We start from the raw sequence: 21,968 nt of genomic DNA on the forward strand, positions 1-21,968 counted from the left end.
TTGTGGCGGCCCATGCGACGGCAAATGGGGGTCGCGAATGTGGGGGTGGCAAATACTTTTTGCGACAACAAAGCAACGGTTGCAAATTATTTGCGACCGCCTAAACTACTTATGGCAACCGTTATTTTGCCGTCGCAAAAAACAAAGAAAAACACTAACATGATTTTTGGCGACTATCTTGTTACCATCACAAAAAAAAGAAAGAAAGGTATAGCGTTAAGCACTCTAGGAATAGCAATAACAAGAATCCAGATAGTATAGTATTGTAGTTTAATTGAACATTCCATTTGAGTCTCAAAATTTGAGCCATATGTGAAAGTTATTACAACTAAAAACTTGGGAAAAGTTCTTTTATGAAAAAAATACAATCCAGAACTGGCCAATCTTCTCATCAATTTTCTTGCTCGGGTGTTTCTCCACTCTATCGATGAACTGGCCAATCTTTTAATCAATTTTCTTTTCAAGTTCCACATCACAACATTGCACCTATGCAACAAAAATTTCAGGCATTAATGATAAAAATTATATACTGCCAAAATAAAAATTATCAATTTTAATCACTCCTATGGGCATAGTGCAATTAGATTGAAAAAAGGTAACATGTCACAATCCAGATTTCAATCTGGGATGCAATAATTCGAAGGGAAAACACTTTAAATTGGAGAAACTCTCACCTTGTCGATAATAGCCTCAACAAGTTCATCAGTTAGCTTCACGTCAGATTCCATCATAATTGCAATCACCATTTGCTTCACTTGAAAGCACTTGCTGTTTTACCCGTAATTCATGAATGAAATTTAAGGAATGTGCACAGTTTAGTATGATAAAAAAGGTCACAGACCATGAAATTTCACCAAATGAAACTGCAAAAAAAAAAAAAAGGGCATCCTTAAACAAGTTTTAGAAATAAAAAGGTCTAAGGATGGCCAGCTTTCAACTAGTTTTTTTGATATCACTTCTCTTTTCTTTCTGTCACTCAATGAATACATAATACATATATACCTCCAGATAAAGGGCTAAATTCTGTTTTGCACTAAATTGAATGAATTCAAGGCCTTTGAAATATATATATATATTTGAAAAGTTCCAAGCCTTTCAAATATTGCCCAAATCATAGAAACATGGCTAACTAAACTTTGAAGGTTTGATCTTCTGTCTTCAACCCACTAATGACAGGAAAGCAGCAGACAAACAACATGACCAGTTGACTGCCTTAGCAAAAGCATGATAACAAATGCAAACTTATTTCAATAAAAAAAGATTATATTCATCTAGTTATTCACACATTTGTCAATAGCAGTAAATTTAAAGCATAAATCAAACCAAACTAAGCCTTATGCCCCAATATATTAAAAATTATGGAGCAAAGAATTGGCCATCAAATCATTCATGTTCTTAAGGTCCCCAAGATCCTGATAAATTGAGGCAACCATTGGTTATTATGAATGTTTTATGTATGAGTCAAACATTTATGCTCATTTAAGCATATGTTACTGAATTCCACATCACATTTAAGCATGCATGCCTTTTTGAATTCCACATCTTGAAGGTATTAATTCATATATTTCATGTGTAAATACGCTTTTTGGAAGGGGAATCATAAAGTCAATACTTCATGCACATCTCCACGCTATTAGCAAATGAACATCTATGTTAGTGAAAGGATCATTTACCAGATAAAGCTACTTAATGTTAGTGAAGGGATCATTTACCAGTACATTTTGGTTATAACAACTAGAGATAATACCCAGAGAAATGCATACCTATTCATTTTCTTTTGAAGCTTGCTGCCCACTAGATGCATCTGACACCTACAATATGTTAGTATAATGTGTTAATAATTTCCATATGTATATATACAAATTGATTATAAAAAATAAAAAAAAATTAAAAAAAAAACTGTTTTTAAACATTTTTAAAAAATAAAAATAAAAAATAAATAAAAAATAAATAAAAATAAAAAACTGCTAAAGTTTGGCTCTAATTTTGTTGAAATTTATCCTACAACAAAAACTTATAAAGAGCAACTTTAGATTCTAATTTTGTTAATTTGGTCCCCAAATTAGAACTTATGAATTTAAAATCTCTTTACAAGGTTGCCTAAAGCATCATAACTATAGCACCAATATAATATATATATATATATATATTATAAAAAAGTTGTGGGCATTAGTCTCATATTTATAGGCCTTCATGACTATTTGATCCTGAGGCAGTTTTGGTATTATTTCAACTTAAGGCTTCAGAAACCACCTAAAGAGATGAAAAGTGATATACATAATCATATGAAATAATATCAATTCTTGAGGTGTGTAATGCTCTATAAAAAGCGTTTTGCCTCTCTCAAATGTTGTGAAGGAAAGAAATTACTAATCCTTTTGGCATTGCAAATTAAAAAAGGAGCGCACTGAACTTTGCCTTCTTTTCATGTTCACTTTTCTCTCACTTATTGTATCATCTAGATATATTGACTTGAGGAGGAATATTGTTTTGGATATCATGAAATGAAATTGTATATGTTCTTGGTGAAGGTTTCTTGTTTTACTAATCAATTACAAATTAGGTGCTTGTTTTGGGTTTCACAAATTGCCAATTTATGGGCAATTTCTTTTACAGGATATCTGCATGGCTTACCTTTTGCATATGAATTTCAAACAAGACACTGTTAGTGACCATATGAATTCTGTTTTATGTTATCTGTTTTGATTTATGAAACTGCACGTTTGATGAACGTGTATATAAACTTGTGAATTAAAACTTCACATTAGAGACTTGACAATCTTTTTTGAATCCCTCTTCTTTTACAGCTTAAAAGACTTGTCTGCATTTGCAGTGGAATTTTCATTGTTAAATCTGATAAAGAAATGTGACTGTAGACTAGTAGATTTTAAGTTAGATTTGCCATGGATAGATAATGATGCATTAGCATTACTCTTCAAAATAGCTTATGATATACATAATCATATGAAATAATATTAGTATAAATTACTACATTCTACGACAAGGCTTAATTAGTTACCTTCTTCATTTGCAATTGCCGGTAGATTGGCATTTGAAAACTTTGAAAGTTGTAGTAAGCACTCCTAATTTTAAAGCCTTTGGCCACTTGAGAGGCTTGAGCTTTGTCTAAATGCTGATTTCTAATAGAGAGAGAATGTGAACGAATCTAAAGCTTTCTTGGTAGAATTTATAGAGGGCTGGTCCTTGTGGGAGCAATATACACTAATTTCTAGTTTTAAATGATGTCAGTCCTATTATCATATTCATTTTTATTTATTTATCAATTTTTGATTAATATTCTATGATTAATATTCATTCATAGAATCTGGTAAAACACCAGAAATAAGCCAACAAATCAACAAAAACAAGATCAATCACCGAAATCATGTCCCTATCTATCTGTATAACTTTAAATTAGCAAAAACAAGATGAATCACCTAATAAATCAACAACACAGATTAAAGAACGATCGAAATCAACACAGAAATTCAGAATAAATCAACACAGAAATTCAGCAGCTAGGCATGAAACAAACATGCTAGATTGCCGAGAAAGACATAGAGTTGGATTCATACATAGAAAGTAGCTTACCGATTATGAATCGATCGAAATCTTCATCAACAGCCGATCGAAATCTTCATCACGTGGGAGTGAGATTCAAGCGAGATTCAAATCTTCATCACGTCCGATCGAAATCGTCATCAAGTGAGAGTGAGATTCAAGCGAGATTCAAATCTTCATCACGTTAGAGTGAGATTCAATCAAGATTCAAATTTAGTTGAGCAAGAGAGAGATAATCAGTCACTAAGAGATTCAATCTTATGCTTGCAACAGGAAATGAGCTACACCACCGTTGGAGATAAATTTGGGAAATAAGAGTAAAAGGGAGAGATAGTTCAAGTTTTAGATGATTTTTTTTTTTTTAAGTTAAGAACACGATTGGGTTAAATGATTTTGTGATTTTTTTAATGTAAAAAGTGATTTTTTGCGACGGTTAAATAATCAGTCGCAAAAAAATAGACGCAAAAAGTCATATTTCTAGTAGTGTTTTACCCTTCTTCATCTCGTGGATTGGAAGCTAGAAGTAAGGCATTCCCATTGAAGGCTTGAGGGAGCTTGGGAGAGAGTGTATGTGTCACGACCCAGACCTACCCATAAAAGTTTAGGTCATGACCGGCTTAGACTTAGGCCTCAAAACAAAATTTTCAAAAAAAAAAATATTTTATTCATTTACGGGGTCTAAAACGAAAGCAATTAAATATTGGAACATCCATTGAGCAGTGCATATATGCCAGGATCATTACACGTCCTTTCGTAGATAGAGAAGTCCACATGCACAGTTCATAGAAATACAAGTCCAAGCCATGTGCATATACAAAGAGTTAATAACCCAAAGGTTACATAATCACACAATGTTTAACAAACGCAACCAAGGACTTAACAAAAATGTGGTATTAAAGGAACTCCTTAAGAGGCAAAAGACTCCAACTTTGGGGCCTAACACAACAGTCCACAAAAGACGGCTGAAGCTAACCTAGGGCTGGCCTCCAAGCTAACTAACTACAAAACATATATAAATACGGAGTGAGCAAGGCTCAGTGAGTAATAATAATGCAAGGAGACATATAATGAACATGTGTCTTAAAGAATATTGATATAACATATGTATAACGTATTCACAATCACATTCAAGAACAGCCTCGGGCCTACATAAGACGGAATGGCCTTGGGTCCAACATAATACAAAACGGCCTTGGGCCTACTTTAATAACAGAACGGCCTCAAGCCCAATATAATAACAGAACTGCCTCAGGCCCAACCCAATATTAGAACGGCCTCAGGCCTAACATAATAGCAGAACGGCCTCAGGCCCATATAATATGTCATTGCTGTCAAATGCTCAATCATTAATCAAAACACAAAGATATATAATTTGCAACATTCAATATATCGTTACATTACTACTACTCACAGTGATTCGGTCGTGCGATGGTCCCTTCCGACGAGTGACCTACACATCACACACATAAATCGATAAGCAATGTATTCTTTTCTTAGCTTTGTGACTTTCATCATTCTTCCGTTTCGTTCACATTTTATTCAGTTCTAAGCATTTCAGAGGGATTAAATCTACACATTAATAGATTCAGAGATAGAAAATAACAGAATTTTTCTCCAATTCTCATATGTGAGGAAGACCCTTACCGCACGTGTGGAAAGGTGCGCCACACGTGCAGCTGCACGTGCTATTATTGTCACGACCCAAACCCGTCCCTAAAAGTTTGGTCCATGACCGGCCTATACATAGGCCTCAAAATAGAATTTTAGAATAATATTTAACCACACACGGGGCCTTAAGTGGAAGCAATATCAATAAAAGACAACATCCATTGAGCTTGTGCATACATGATGGCTTAATTAGATTTAAGCATTAAATACATTCCCAGAGTTACATATACAATCACAGAATTATGCAGATCTCACACACACTTAAATAAGACTCCAAAAATTACACAACTCCTAGTAATCAAAATTAAGGCCTCAACACGGAGGTGTACCCCAGGCGGCTTGGCAGACGAGTAGACCTCAATATAATTCTAGTGTCAATCCCCGATGGCTCACCTACATAAATATACATAAAAACGGAGTGAGCAAGGCTCAGTGAATAATAGCAATGTAAGAAGGTGAGTTAAACGAGCATAGACTTAAAGAATGTAAGTATGCATATCAAACCATTCACATATCTTATTCATAATCATATTTTAAAATGGCCTCAGGCCCACATGTAATATAGAACGGCCTCGGGCCCATATATAATACAGAACGGCCTCAAGCCCAGATATGATACAGAACGGCCTTAAGCCCAGATATGATACAGAACGGCCTTAAGCCCAGATATGATACGGAACAGCCTTAAGCCCAGATGTGATACAGAACGGCTTTAAGCCTAGATGTGATACAGAACGATTTTAATCCTAGATGTGATACAGATCGACTTTAAGCCCAGATGTGATACATATCGGCCTCAGGCGCATGCAAAATACAGAACGGCCTTAGGCCCAACATATTAAACAGAGCGGCCTCAGGCCCAACAGATTATACAGAATGGCCTCAGGTCCAACAGATTATATAGAATGGCCTCAAGCCCAGTATTAGCAAAAACAGAATAATTCCAGATTCATAAGAATACCATTACACAATAGTGCACATAAATTTTCCCATGATTTATTACACGTCGACATAGTTGTCTTGCGTATAACAGAACATTAATAATAACTATTAACAGAAGGCACATGTATCACTATAGTACTATTAATAGGGACAGAGTAATTCACATCATAACGGCCTCGGGCCCACTTCTATTAATAGGGACAGAACGACCTTAGGTCCATACCAATGTCATTATTCAATCATATCCATTAATTTAATCAAAGCATAATATCAATGGAATAGGCCATTCACAAATAACAATACATAAATCATAATCACAGGAAGTAAGTGAAACATATCGTTATACTACTATTACTCACAGTGATCGGCTTCCGGTAATAATGGGACGATGTCCTCGTCTCGACCTACAAACACAGTGCACAACACATAATATGAGATTATAACCGATCCTTTACTTATTCTCTTTGACCAACTAATCAATTAGCCAAGGTGGTACCAAGCTCATTATTCCTTAATAAGTTATAATCCATGTCTCAGAAAATAGGAGAAATCGATGGAAAATAGTTTAAGCGAAGAAATGGATTCCGGATGCAAAAAACCGGTAGACAGAAAGTGAGAAACTGGTTTAAGCGAGACCACCTTGGCTAATAGCTTGGTACCACCTTGGCTAATCGATGGAAAATGGTTTAAGCGAAGAATTTCGGAGTGAGACCACCATGGGAAACTAGACTTCTGGGGATTGATTTTAGGCTCAAGAATCACTCAAAACGGAGTCCGGATGCAAAAGATATGCTTATTTGAAGTTGGTTAAACAGAGCTGTCCCGCACCTGCGGGAAACAGGGCCACACGTGCGGGACTTGGGCCGCACATGCGAGAGAACGTGCTTTTTTAGCAGATTCAAAGTTGGGGCTGGAAATGGACTGCCGCACGTGCAGGAATACCCGCTGCACGTGCGGCTCTAGGTCAGTTTTGTTGTCTGAAATTCTAGTTGGCTCCAACACTTGTTTCTTCCATTTTCAAAGCTTGGTTTCAACTTTAATCACTCAAAAACATGTAGAATTCCTTCGAAACATAACAAACTAACATCATTCAAATAGAATTTCATCTCAATTACATCAATCTTGCTCAATGTTAAAACTTCAAGTCTCATCTTTTCTATATATATTCAACTTCCATAATATATGTCCAAAGTCATGTAAATACATCTTACACATGGGTGATTCTCACACCCAACCTTGTTATTCCATGAATCATCCTTAAGATTGAATTCAACTCAAGCAAATTTAAGGAAATCAAGGTTCAATTCCTTGAATTCAACCAATTTCATTTATAACCCAAAACACTTATTCATTTACATATTAAACTTTCAAGTTAATTCTTGATTTCATGTAGTAGATGAATTATCTACAAAGATAATAGTTAAAGCCACATACCTCAACCCAATCCTTGCTTTTCCCCTTAATCTCTTCAATTTTCCCAAGCTTCATGGTTGATCTTCTTCCTCCCTCTTCTATCTTCAATCATCTTCAAACCCCCATGATTGTTGAGCTTTTCTTCAAGAATCTTAGTCTCTCCTTCTCTCTCTCTCTCCCTCTCACGGTTCACTTTCCTCTCTCCCTTAGATATTTTTGGCCCAAAGTGATGAGTTAAACAACTCATATGGCATATCTATCTATATATATACACACATAAACTTAACACAATAGGGAGAGCCAAACACGACCTTACGAATCTCACAAAATCAAATTTCAATTAAACTTCCCACATGACTCTAAAAATTGTGCTGATCATAAATATGTCCTTTGTTCTGGTTTCTGAAGCCTCTAAGGCCTTCAATTTGCGATACAAAGTTAACCACCCAAACGTGCCTTAACAAATCAGACGAATTAGATTTTCAATTAATTTTCCCAAATAGTTCTAAAAATTCCCATAACATATCCAAGTACTCAATTTTGATTTCTGGACTCGTAAAGGTCGGTAATTTCAATTTTAAAGCCGTGACTCAACAAATAATTCCTCAATTTGAACAGATATCATTAAATTAAAATGCATTAACCCACAAAGACATAAAATTAATTTCGGATACGGATTTTGGGGTCGTTACAATTATTTCAGAATGCTCAGCTTCTGCCTGTCCTGTTTTCCGTGCAGCTATGAGCCCCGCACTCGCGGTCGTGCCTCTCGCATGTGCGACTAGGAGCCTCACACGTGCTATTATGCGCTCTATTTGTTTGCTAAGGCACAATTCAAGCAATTCCACCTCAAAATCATGACATATGAACACAACAAATACGAAACTCAAGTTTAAAGAGATCCCAACTTCCTTTTATTTGATATATTAAACCCTAATCTCTATATTTCCTTCATTTCTTCATCTTTTCATATATATACATAGATACATGTGCTCAAGTCATGCATGGAGGTAAAATTATATAGAAATTTCTCATACTCCAACTCAAATCAAACTCAAAATAAAGGAATCAACTCTTAAATCAAGCAAATGTAGAGATTACATGTTTAGCTCCATGAGATGTGTGCAAACATGACATAACTCAAAGCCCTAACTTTTATGGATGTAAAAGCTTCATCTTAAGGCTTGATTCTACTCAATTGAAGAGGTATTACAAGTATCTGAGTGAATTAACACTTACCTTGAGCCAATTCTTGAGTTACCCTTTCAATTCCTTCAATCTCCAACTCCTAGCTTGATTCTCTTTTTCTCCTCTCTCTTTTGTTTTCTTTCCTTCTCTAGAACTATTCCCAAGAGATATTTTTATGTTTTTTGTTGAGTCTAAATCTTCTAAGTCCCTTATAAGGCTCTCATACACCCCTTATCTACTAAGGCTTAGCTTGTTTGAGTTAAAAGTGAGCTTAAATAAGAATTTAGCCAAATTAATTCATTACGAATCAAATTTTTAGAAAACTTCATATTATATCATAAAAATCATGATAATCATAACTATAAAGTCAATTTCCGGTTATCACGCCTCTAAGGCCTTCAATTTTCAATCCAATTGTTGTCATTTCAACAAAATTTCTCATAATCGACAGTTACAAAGTGATAAACATGTAGTTCACACATTAAAACATGGAATTTCATATTAAACACATAAACACACATATAACCACACAGATAATGAGGAATTAAAGCATATAAGAGGGTCGGGTTATTACACTCTTTCCCCCTTTAAGAAGTTTGGTCCCTCAAACTTGTTTTACCTCAAGGTGGAAATGATTCTGGATACCGTTGTTTCATTTCCTCTTCTCTTTCCCAAGTGGCTTCTTTCTCCTAGTGTTCCTGCCATTCAACTTTCACCATCGGAATTGCCTTGTTCCGTAATTGTTTCATTTAATGATCCAAAATTTGAATCGGTTTCTCTTCATAAATCAAGTTGTCATCCAAAACAATTTGATGGTAATCTATAATATGGGATGCATCTTGGAGGTAACCTCGTAGTATGGATACATGAAAGACATTATGTACTTGTTCCATACTTGGTGGAAGAGCAACATGATAAGCCACTGGACCCACTCTTTCCAGAATTTCAAATGGACCTATATATCAGGGTGTTAATTTTCCCTTCTTGCCAAATCTTGTTTGTCCTATCATCTAGGTGACTTTAAAAAAGACATAATCACCAACCTCAAATTTCAAATCTCTTCGTCGATGATTCGCATAACTCTTTTGCTTGCTTTGGGCAGTTTTCAACCTTTTCTGAATGATTTTAATCTTTTCTGTCGTTAATTGTAAAATTGCAGGTCCAAACAATAATCTATCACCAACTTCAGTCCAACATACTAGTGAGCGACATTTCCTTCCGTATAACGTTTCATATGGTGCCAGTCCTATACTTGAGTGGAAACTATTGTTGTATGCAAACTCTGCCAATGGTAGATAAGTTTTCCAAGTCCCCTGAAAATCCAAAACACACATTCGCAGCATATCTTCCAATGTTTGTATAGTTCTCTCTGATTGGGCATCAGTTTGTGGATGGAATGTCGTACTGAACTTCAACTCAATTCCTATAGCATCTTGTAAACTATGCCAAAATCTTGATACAAATTTCAGGTCTCTATCGGATACAATTGACACTGGCACACCATGTAATCGAAAATTTTCATTTAGATACATAGTAGCAAGTTTGTCCGCATTATATTGAGTCTTCACAAGCAAGAAATGAGCAGATTTGTTTAGTCTATCAACAATGACCCATATAGAATTCATACCTTTGGATGTTCGGGGCAAGCCAACAATAAAATCCATAGTTAGATGTTCCAACTTCCACTCCAAAATTTGGAGAGGTTGGAGTAGACCCGCCAGTCTTTGGTGATCTTCTTTTACTTGCTGACATTGTAAACATCTCGAAACAAACTCTGCAATTTCTTTCTTCATACTTGGCCACCACAAATTTTGCTTAAGAGCTTGGTACATTTTGGTGTTGCCAGGGTGTAGTGAAAATTTTGACTTATGTGCTTCCTTCATAATCCTTCCCTTAATTTCAGGAATATTTGGTACACACAATCTATCTTTAAATTTCAATACTGAATTGTCAAAGGTGAACCCAGGCCTTGGCCTTGTTTCCATCTCATCACAAATTTGCTTCAGAAAGTTATCATCCATTTATCTTTGCTTGATTTCTTCAATAATTGTTGGTTGAGCTATTATTGCCACTATCATTGCGCCTTGTTCACGTAGCACAATTTCCATGTCCATTCTTTCCAACTCAAGAAGCAACTACTTTTGCCTTGTGAGCAAACTTGCCAAATTCCCCATAACTTTTTTGCTAAAAGCATCTATAACGATGTTAGCTTTGTCGGGGTGGTAGCGTATTTGTAAATCATAATCCTTGATAAGCTCTAACCATCGTCTCTATCTCATATTTAACTCTTTCTGGGTAAAGAAGTACTTTAGGCTTTTATGGTCGATATAGACCTCATATGTTATACCATATCAATAATGTCGCCATATCTTCAAAGCAAATACCACGACGACTAGCTCCAAGTCATGTGTGGGATAATTTTTTTCATGAGGCTTGAGTTGGCGAGAAGCATATGCAATGACCCTTCCATTCTGCATAAGTACACAACCCAATCCCTTGTAAGAGGTATCACTGTAAATAACAAACCCCTTGGTACCAGACGGTAAAGCAAAAATTGGTGTTGTAGTTAACCTTGTTTTCAACTCCTGAAAAGTAGATTCCCTTTGTTTCGTCCAGTCAAACAGAACCCCCTTTTAGGTCAATTGGGTATACGGCACTGCAAGTTTGGAAAAGTCTTTAACAAATCTCCGGTTGTATCCTGCTAAACCTAGAAAGCTACGCACCTCTGTCACATTTGTCGGAGTTGGCCAATTCACAATGGCTTCTATCTTGTGTGGATCAACAAAAACACCCTCCTTATTAATTACATGTCTCAAGAGCACCACTTCCTGTAACCAAAACTCACACTTCTTTAATTTCACATACAATTTCTTCTCTCTCAGTGTTTAAAGAATTGACCGTAAATGATTCTCATGAGCTTTAGGGCTTTTGAAATAGATGAGTAAGTCGTCAATGAACACAACTACAAAGTGATCCAAGTATGGTTTAAAAACACGATTCATTAAGTCCATGAAGGCCGCTAGTGCATTAGTAACCCCGAATGGCATAACCAAAAATTCGTAATGTCCGTATCAGGTGCGAAAAGCAGTCTTCTCAATGTCTTCGGCTTTTACCTTTAATTGATGAGATTCAAATCACAAATCTATTTTCGAAAAGACTTGTGCACCTTGGAGTTGATCAAATAAATCATTGATCCTAGGTAAGGGGTACTTATTTTTTACAGTTACTTTATTGAGTTCCCAGTAGTCAACACATAACCGGAGTGTCCCATCTTTCTTCTTTATAAAAAGAACCGGTGCACCCCAAGGAGAAGTACTCGGACGAATGAACCTTTTATCAAGCAGATCTTGCAACTATATCTTTAATTCTTTCATTTCCGCCGATGACATTCTATAAGGAGCTTTTGAAATTGGTTGAGTTCCCAGAAGTATGTTAATTGCAAATTCAATTTAATGATCCATTAGCTCTCCTGGCAACTCTTTCGGGAAAACAACCGTGTTAGGTTTTATTCTTGGCAATCCCGTTTGACAAAACTCCTTTCAGTTGTATTTATTTTCGCACTTTTATTTCAGTGAGGCTATGAGTGTTTAGATGCGAATCCAACCCGAATTGTGCTTTTCAGAGAAGTTTGTGATGCTAATACTTTCAAGATTGCCACTTCGCTGATTATGACGGGGATCGAGCTGCCCGGTCAGCTCGCGCGCCCCTTGGCGGGTCCGGGACAGCGCCACGGCGGGGTTGAGGGACAGCACCCCTGAAGCAAAATGCAAAAATGCATTCAAAATTGCCTGTCCGCTCGAGCGGACATATCCGCGCTCGAGCAGAGCATCTGTAGGAACCCGCATTTTATGTCCTCATCATGTTCATGAGCATCAGTATGATTATGGCTTGTTAAGTTTGCATGTGTATGTTTGTGACTTGTTTCGCTTAAGCGAGTGTGATCCATGCCTTGTTTTGAAGCCTTGTGACTTGTCTAAATGTAGTATGCTTGTCTTGTTCCTTCCTTGATGTGAAACTTAGGTCACGCCTTGCCTGAGTTATGCTAGCCGATGTTATTCCAAGCCGAGGTCATCCTTAGTCTAGTAGTATCTTGGAACCCCTTGCTGACCTCCGTCCTCGCCTTGACACATTAGCCGAGATGTTACCTTGCACCCAAGTGATCTCGCCCTTGAATGGTATGACCTAGACCGAGGTGTGGCGCATCTAGGCCAAGGTGTGGCACAGCTTAGTCAAGTGTTGTCCTACCTAGCCGAGGTCATTGTCACCTTAGTTGCCGAAGTCCTTTTGTTAGCCGATGTCACCCCTTGCCGGAGTGCCATTCCGTGTAGCTTGTTAAATACGCCTTGTTGTTAGCCGATGTCATTGCCCCGTCAGAGAGCCCATACCGCTTTACTTGTTGAACACCCTTCCACCATGCTTTGTCTGGTCTGTCAGCCACCTTTTCAGGAAGAACCCAACCAGTCGCCGCCACGTGTCTCAGTAGAGGGTTAACCCCAGAACCGGGTAAAGAAAACTATCATTTGATATCATAACCTTGCCTTGTAGAGAGAGAAACTCTAGGAGGAAGAAGGAGTTTTAGAGTGAGGAAGTAGATCTTCAAGCTTGATTCCTAGAGATCGAACCGTTAGATCTGTGTTCTAAGGTTAGATTCTTGATCTGCTCATGATGTTCTCTATGTTCATGTTATTGCATTGCATGATCGGATATGATTTGTAAGCCATGCATCGTTTTGAAGTTCGATTTTAGAAAGAGAAAATGACATTCATGTGTTCTTCAAGAAAGTCTTGTTTTGATCCGAAAGCTTGCATAAAGAATCATGTTTTTGTGTTTATTCCCGCAAGAATTCCAAGTACGGGTACCCAGGTCCATGTTTTCAAACTCATAGCACGAAAATCCCAGATTTGTGATAACAGATTATGATTGAACGTTCATATTTTTCATGTTTTCACACCCATGTTCTTCATGTTCATCAGCAGAGAGAAACCCAGAGTTTCCCGACCTCTTTTCCTTGCATGTGGCCCTCGGGAACACACCTCGGCGAGGAGGTGTGGAACCTCGGCCTAGACCTGGTTGGTGCCAAGCATGTTTTCCGAAACCATTTGTGTACATACGAAACTTGTTGAAGGTACATTCAATAGGCTTTGCCATGTGTTTGTAGGATTTGGGCTTGTCTCGACCCCGACGTTTGAAGAAACTATGTGAGTGGTATTTTTAATAAAGCTATGTTACACTTGCTTTCATAAATCTCGTCTTGCCTTGTTTTGAAAAGTACTTGATCTAGCATGAATGACTATCCCTACTTGTATATTAAACACTATCTTGTTTTGATGACATGTCTTGAAAGTCCTTAGCTGCAGGGGACTATAATGCAACTGCACTCTTGTCTTGAAAGTCCTTAGCTGCAGGGGACTATAATGCAACTGCACTCTTGTCTTGAAAGTCCTTAGCTGCAGGGGACTATAATGCAACTGCACTCTTGTCTTGAAAGTCCTTAGCTGCAGGGGACTATAATGCAACTGCACTCTTGTCTTGAAAGTCCTTAGCTGCAGGGACTATAATGCAACTGCACTCTTGTCTTGGAATTGTCATCACCCCCTTGTATTAAGTAGATGTAATAACATCCAAAGAACTTGAAAGGCCGGCAATGAACTTGATTTCCCCCCTTGATTGTAAAGTATGCTATGTATTGTTTTGAAAGAAATCTTGGATATCAATCATGCAAAACCTTTATTTCTAATATCATTCACTGAGTATCCAAGCTCACCCTCTCTATATATATGTAGGTGATGAGCAAGAAGGCAATGAGGCCTAGACGTGTAGCCGATGTGTTTTTGGGTGCTTTGCCGACGTGTTTTGGATTAGCATTTTGTACCATCTTGAAGATTATGCTTCTTAGCCTATATTTCATGTGTGCTTGTATATGTCGGCTTGAGAAGCCTTTTGGTCAAGATGTATTTTGTATCTCATTCCCTTATTGTATCTAAGTTGTAAGACTTTGTAAAAATGTATGTCATTTCATTGGACTTAAGCACGGCTCTCATGGACTATTTAGATACTGTATATATATATATATATATATTGCTTCCGCACTTGTAAGCCCCATATTTTATACTCTGATTGTGTGTGATTCTTGTAAGTCGGCCTTCGGTAATCTCGGATTACTGGCCATCACGGCACCAAACTACTAGGGGCGGTTTGGGGGCGTGACAGAATGGTATCAGAGCGCGAGATCCTTATAGTACGTTAATCACCCACCTTGAGTCCTGAAGAGTATAGGATTTTCCTTAGAATGATGTTAGGATTGCATCATATTGCTTGCTACTTGACTACGTGTGCATCATTTCGGCATAGACATTTGTTACTTGTATACGTATTATCTGTTCAGTTATTTTAAAGTCTCATCTTGCATCCTCCTAGCATCATGAGGAGAGGTAGACCCCCAGTTGGCCGAGATCGTTCAGAAGATAGATTGGAGAGATTGGAAAGGTTAGTCGAAGGCTTGGTTCGTGAGCAGAGACAACCTAGGCCACAGGATACTGGTACGACTTCCACGCAGGCCGAGCAGACGATTGGCCGTTATACAGCTCCACCCCCTCCAGTGCCACAAGTGCCTCTACAACAGGCTTTGTATGGGAACGACACGATAACCCTAATCAGAGAGTTCAAGAAAATGAAACCGCCGAGATTTCAAGGAGGTATAGAACCAATGAAAGCCGAGGCATGGGTTTTAGAGATGGAGAAGTTGTTTGAGATCTTCCCCAGTACAGACGCCCAGAAGGTATCTCTGGCAGTATTCACATTAGACGACGATGCTCGTAGGTGGTGGATGATGGTCCGAGAAAGCAATCCGGGTTTGACTTGGGCAAAATTTTTGGAGTTGTTCTACAACAAGCATTTCCCCCTCAGCGTCCGAGACCGAAAAACCACGGAGTTTCAAAATCTGATGCAAGGGAACAAGACAGTCGCGGAATACGATCGTGCCTTTACTGAACTGGCGAGATATGCGCCTCATATGGTTGACGACGAATACCGAAAAGCGAGAAAGTTCGAAAGTGGGTTACGTGGACCGATACAAGATAGGGTCAATATGCTCAATATGCCGACATACGCTGGAGTACTGGACAAGGCCATCCTGGCTGAAGCTAATCTAAACCGATACCAGAGTTCAGGTGAGGGTCAGAGGAAGAGACAGAATTATGATAATCGCCGAGTTCCGTTCAATGCCAAGAAGAGAATGAGCACAGACAGTTCCAGCAACTCAAATCAGGAAGGTAACGCCAAGCCGGTGTGCGCGAGTTGTGGAAAGCTACATTTCGGGGTTTGTCGTTGGGCAACAGGAGCTTGCTATGAGTGCGGCGAGATAGGTCAACGTGTGAAGGACTGCCCGAAGGCAGGGACTGACAATGGAAAGAGGAATGGAAGCACCTCGGGCTCTGCACAGAACAACAACGTCGGGAGAATACAGGCAAGGCAAGGCAGAGTTTTTGCATTGGTACCCGGAGACGCCCAGAATGCCGAGGCGGTAGTGTCAAGTACCCTTTCAATTTGTTCTCAAGATGCATACGTATTGATTGATTCGGGTTCTACGCATTCATTTGTGTCCACTATATTCGCCGAGAAGTTGAATAGAGAATTAGAACCCCTTGATTACGTATTGTCTGTGTCTACTCCATCTGGGAGAAATATGATTGTTACATCCATTTATAGGGCGTGTATTGTCGTGATTGAGAGTGTAGAGTTGTTAGTTGATTTGATGCCATTAAGCATGACCCATTTCGATGTCATATTAGGAATGGATTGGTTAGTAGCGAACCATGCATCCATTAATTGTGTTACTAAGAGCGTCACATTGAAGACCCCAAGTCAAGCTGAGGTCATTTTCCAAGGTAAAGGAGTAGTACCCCCACCTTACTTAATCTCATCCATGAAGGCCTACAAGTTGATCCAAAAAGGATGTCAGGGTTATTTATGCAGTATATTAAGTGATTTGAATGGAAGTGTTGAGTTAGCCGACATACCCGTTGTTGAGGAATTCCCCGATGTCTTTCCGAATAAGTTGCCTGGCCGCCTTGTCGATAGGGAAATAGAGTTTACCGTGGACATCCTGTCGGGAACACAACCCATCTCCAAAACACCCTACAGAATGGCCCCAGCCGAACTTAGAGAACTGAAATCACAATTACAAGAATTGTTGGACAAAGGATTTGTTAGGCCGAGCACTTCACTGTGGGGAGCACCCGTTCTATTTGTTAAGAAAAAGGATGGCACACTTCGTCTTTGCATTGACTACAGAGAACTTAATAAGGTGACCATTAAGAACAAGTACCCATTGCCTAGAATCGATGATTTGCTTGATCAACTACGAGGAGCACGGGTCTTTTCCAAGATTGACCTTAGATCAGGCTACCACCAGTTGAAGGTTAAAGCCGAGGACATCGAGAAAACTGCTTTTCGGACAAGATATGGCCACTACGAATTTTTGGTAATGCCCTTCGGAGTAACCAATGCCCCAGCAGCATTCATGGACTTGATGAATAGAGTCTTTAAGCCGTACCTAGATGAGTTTATCATTATTTTTATCGACGACATATTGATCTATTCCGGGAGTACGAGCGAGCACGAGAATCATCTGAGACTTGCCCTGCAGACCTTGAGAGATAAAAAGTTGTACGCCAAGTTAAGTAAATGCGAGTTTTGGCTTTCCAGCATTTCATTTCTAGGGCATGTGATTAATGAAGACGGTATATCAGTTGACCCCAGTAAGATTGAAGCCATTGTGAATTGGCCGACGCCGACCAACGTGTCCGAGGTTCGTAGTTTTCTGGGTTTGGCAGGTTATTACAGAAAGTTTGTGAAGGATTTCTCGAGGATTGCAATGCCATTGACACAACTAACTAAGAAGGGAGCAGCTTATGAATGGACCAATGAAAGAGAATCAGCTTTCCAGGAGCTGAAGACGAGGTTAGTTACAGCACCAGTTCTGGTACTACCATCGGCTAATGAGGAATTTCAAATTTACAGTGATGCTTCACATAAGGGTTTGGGTTGCGTGTTAATGCAAGAAGGTAAGGTCATAGCGTACGCGTCTCGTCAGTTGAAGCCCAATGAAAAGAATTATCCTACCCATGATCTGGAGCTAGCTGCCATGGTTTTTGCTTTAAAGATATGGCGTCATTACTTGTATGGAACATCTTGCCAAGTTTTCACCAACCACAAGAGTCTGAAGTACTTGTTCACTCAGAAAGAGTTAAATATGAGGCAGAGAAGATGGCTCGAGCTACTGAAGGATTATGACATGCAGATTCAGTATCACCCAGGTAAGGCAAATTCCGTAGCCGACGCATTGAGCAGGAAGTTAGTTGGAAGTTTGGCGTGCCTGACAGCGGTTTCGGTGGAACCGACCATTATTGAGGAAGCGAAGACCAGACAGAGGGAGGATAAATTCCTCAAGAAGGTAATTGATGAATTCGTCACCAAGCCGAGGCCGGGATACACTATGGAGAATCAAGTGCTTAAGTTTGAAGGAAGATTGTGCGTGGCCGACGTACCAGTGTTAAAAAGGAAGATTTTGCAAGAGGCCCATAGTTCCAAGTTTGCCATTCATCCAGGGAGCACCAAGATGTATCAGGACGTAAAGCGGACCTTTTGGTGGCCAAACATGAAAAGAGAGATAGCCGAGTTTGTATTTCAGTGTCTGTGTTGTCAGCAAGTGAAGGCAGAACACCAGAGACCGGCAGGACTTCTTCAACCCTTGTCAATTCCTGAGTGGAAATGGGAGCACATCTCCATGGATTTCGTAGTGGGTTTGCCGAGGACGCAAAGAGGTATGGATTCCATTTGGGTTATAGTCGACAGGTTTACTAAGTCAGCTCACTTTTTGCCTGTCAAGACTACATTCAATGCCGACCGACTTGCCGAATTGTACATGAATGAGATCGTTAGGCTTCATGGTGTGCCGATGTCCATTGTGTCAGACCGAGATCCGAAGTTCGTTTCTAGATTTTGGCAGAGTCTACAAGGAACCTTGGGAACAGAGTTAAGATTTAGCACAGCCTTTCACCCCCAGACCGACGAGCTGACAGAAAGAACAATTCAGACACTCGAAGACATGCTCAGACTGTGCGTGTTGGATTTCCAGGGAAGTTGGGAATCGCATTTGCCATTAGTAGAGTTCGCGTACAACAACAGTTATCAAGCCAGCATAGGCATGGCGCCGTATGAAGCTTTGTATGGAAGGGAGTGCAGATCGCCGATATGTTGGACTGAAGTAGGAGACAAAGCTCTAATTGGCCCCGAGTTGGTTCAGATGACAACTGAAAAGATCAAACTCATTCAGCAGAGGATTAAAACCGCACAGAGTCGACAAAAGTGTTATGCCGACCAAAGAAGGAGGGAGTTAGAATTTGAAATTGGGGATCATGTATTTTTGAAGGTCTCACCGATGACAGGAGTTTCGAGATTCGGGAAGAAGGGTAAACTTGCACCCCGATATATTGGGCCGTTTGAAATTCTTGAGAAAGTTAACACCGTTGCTTACAGACTCGCTTTGCCGCCAGATTTGAGCCAAGTCCACAGCGTGTTCCATGTTTCAATGCTGAGAAAATATATCCAAGACCCACTGCATGTAATAGATTACTCCGGGGTTGTAGTTAATGAAGACTTGGGCTACGAAGAGAAGCCGATGAGAATTATCGATAGACAAGCGAGACAGTTGAGTAGCAAGTCGATATCAATGGTGAAAATCGAATGGGAGAAGCATTATGGCGAGGAGGCCACATGGGAAAAGGAAGAGGAGATGAAAATCCGTTACCTGGAGTTATTCGTAGGACAAGGTAACTTAAGTTTGGGGACCAAACTTCTTTAAGGAGGGTAGACTGTAGGAACCCGCATTTTATGTCCTTATCATGTTCATGAGCATCAGTATGATTATGGCTTGTTAAGTTTGCATGTGTATGTTTGTGACTTGTTTCGCTTAAGCGAGTGTGATCCATGCCTTGTTTTGAAGCCTTGTGATTTGTCTAAATGTAGTATGCTTGTCTTGTTCCTTCCTTGATGTGAAACTTAGGTCACGCCTTGCCTGAGTTATGCTAGCCGATGTTATTCCAAGCCGAGGTCATCCTTAGTCTAGTAGTATCTTGGAACCCCTTGCTGACCTCCGTCCTCGCCTTGACACATTAGCCGAGATGTTACCTTGCACCCAAGTGATCTCGCCCTTGAATGGTATGACCTAGACCGAGGTGTGGCGCATCTAGGCCAAGGTGTGGCACAGCTTAGTCAAGTGTTGTCCTACCTAGCCGAGGTCATTGTCACCTTAGTTGCCGAAGTCCTTTTGTTAGCCGATGTCACCCCTTGCCGGAGTGCCATTCCGTGTAGCTTGTTAAATACGCCTTGTTGTTAGCCGATGTCATTGCCCCGTCAGAGAGCCCATACCACTTTACTTGTTGAACACCCTTCCACCATGCTTTGTCTGGTCTGTCAGCCACCTTTTTAGGAAGAACCCAACCAGTCGCCGCCACGTGTCTCAGTAGAGGGTTAACCCCAGAACCGGGTAAAGAAAACTATTATTTGATATCATAACCTTGCCTTGTAGAGAGAGAAACTCTAGGAGGAAGAAGGAGTTAGAGTGAGGAAGTAGATCTTCAAGCTTGATTCCTAGAGATCGAACCGTTAGATCTGTGTTCTAAGGTTAGATTCTTGATCTGCTCATGATGTTCTCTATGTTCATGTTATTGCATTGCATGATCGGATATGATTTGTAAGCCATGCATCGTTTTGAAGTTCGATTTTAGAAAGAGAAAATGACATTCATGTGTTCTTTAAGAAAGTCTTGTTTTGATCCGAAAGCTTGCATAAAGAATCATGTTTTTGTGTTTATTCCCGCAAGAATTCCAAGTACGGGTACCCAGGTCCATGTTTTCAAACTCATAGCACGAAAATCCCAGATTTGTGATGACAGATTATGATTGAACGTTCATATTTTTCATGTTTTCACACCCATGTTCTTCATGTTCATCAGCAGAGGGAAACCCAGAGTTTCCCGACCTCTTTTCCTTGCATGTGGCCCTCGGGAACACACCTCGGCGAGGAGGTGTGGAACCTCGGCCTAGACCTGGTTGGTGCCCAGCATGTTTTCCGAAACCATTTGTGTACATACGAAACTTGTTGAAGGTGCATTCAATAGGCTTTGCCATGTGTTTGTAGGATTTGGGCTTGTCTCGACCCCGACGTTTGAAGAAACTATGTGAGTGGTATTTTTAATAAAGCTATGTTACACTTGCTTTCATAAATCTCGTCTTGCCTTGTTTTGAAAAGTACTTGATCTAGCATGAATGACTATCCCTACTTGTATATTAAACACTATCTTGTTTTGATGACATGTCTTGAAAGTCCTTAGCTGGAGGGGACTATAATGCAACTGCACTCTTGTCTTGAAAGTCCTTAGCTGCAGGGGACTATAATGCAACTGCACTCTTGTCTTGAAAGTCCTTAGCTGCAGGGGACTATAATGCAACTGCACTCTTGTCTTGGAATTGTCATCACCCCCTTGTATTAAGTAGATGTAATAACATCCAAAGAACTTGAAAGGCCGGCAATGAACTTGATTTCCCCCCTTGATTGTAAAGTATGCTATGTATTGTTTTGAAAGAAATCTTAGATATCAATCATGCAAAACCTTTATTTCTAATATCATTCACTGAGTATCCAAGCTCACCCTCTCTATATATATGTAGGTGATGAGCAAGAAGGCAATGAGGCCTAGACGTGTAGCCGATGTGTTTTTGGGTACTTTGCCAACGTGTTTTGGATTAGCATTTTGTACCATCTTGAAGATTATGCTTCTTAGCCTATATTTCATGTGTGCTTGTATATGTCGGCTTGAGAAGCCTTTTGGTCAAGATGTATTTTGTATCTCATTCCCTTATTGTATCTAAGTTGTAAGACTTTGTAAAAATGTATGTCATTTCATTGGACTTAAGCACGGCTCTCATGGACTATTTAGATACTGTATATATATATATATATATATATGTTGCTTCCGCACTTGTAAGCCCCATATTTTATACTCTGATTGTGTGTGATTCTTGTAAGTCGGCCTTCGGTAATCTCGGATTACTGGCCATCACGGCACCAAACTACTAGGGGCGGTTTGGGGGCGTGACAGCATCCCTGGTTCCAGCTGTTTTGGTCGCCTGCAA

The sequence above is a fragment of the Camellia sinensis genome, chromosome 6 (genome assembly GCF_055761805.1).
Source record: "Camellia sinensis isolate YWXY chromosome 6, ASM5576180v1, whole genome shotgun sequence".
In the NCBI taxonomy this organism is placed as follows: domain Eukaryota; kingdom Viridiplantae; phylum Streptophyta; class Magnoliopsida; order Ericales; family Theaceae; genus Camellia; species Camellia sinensis.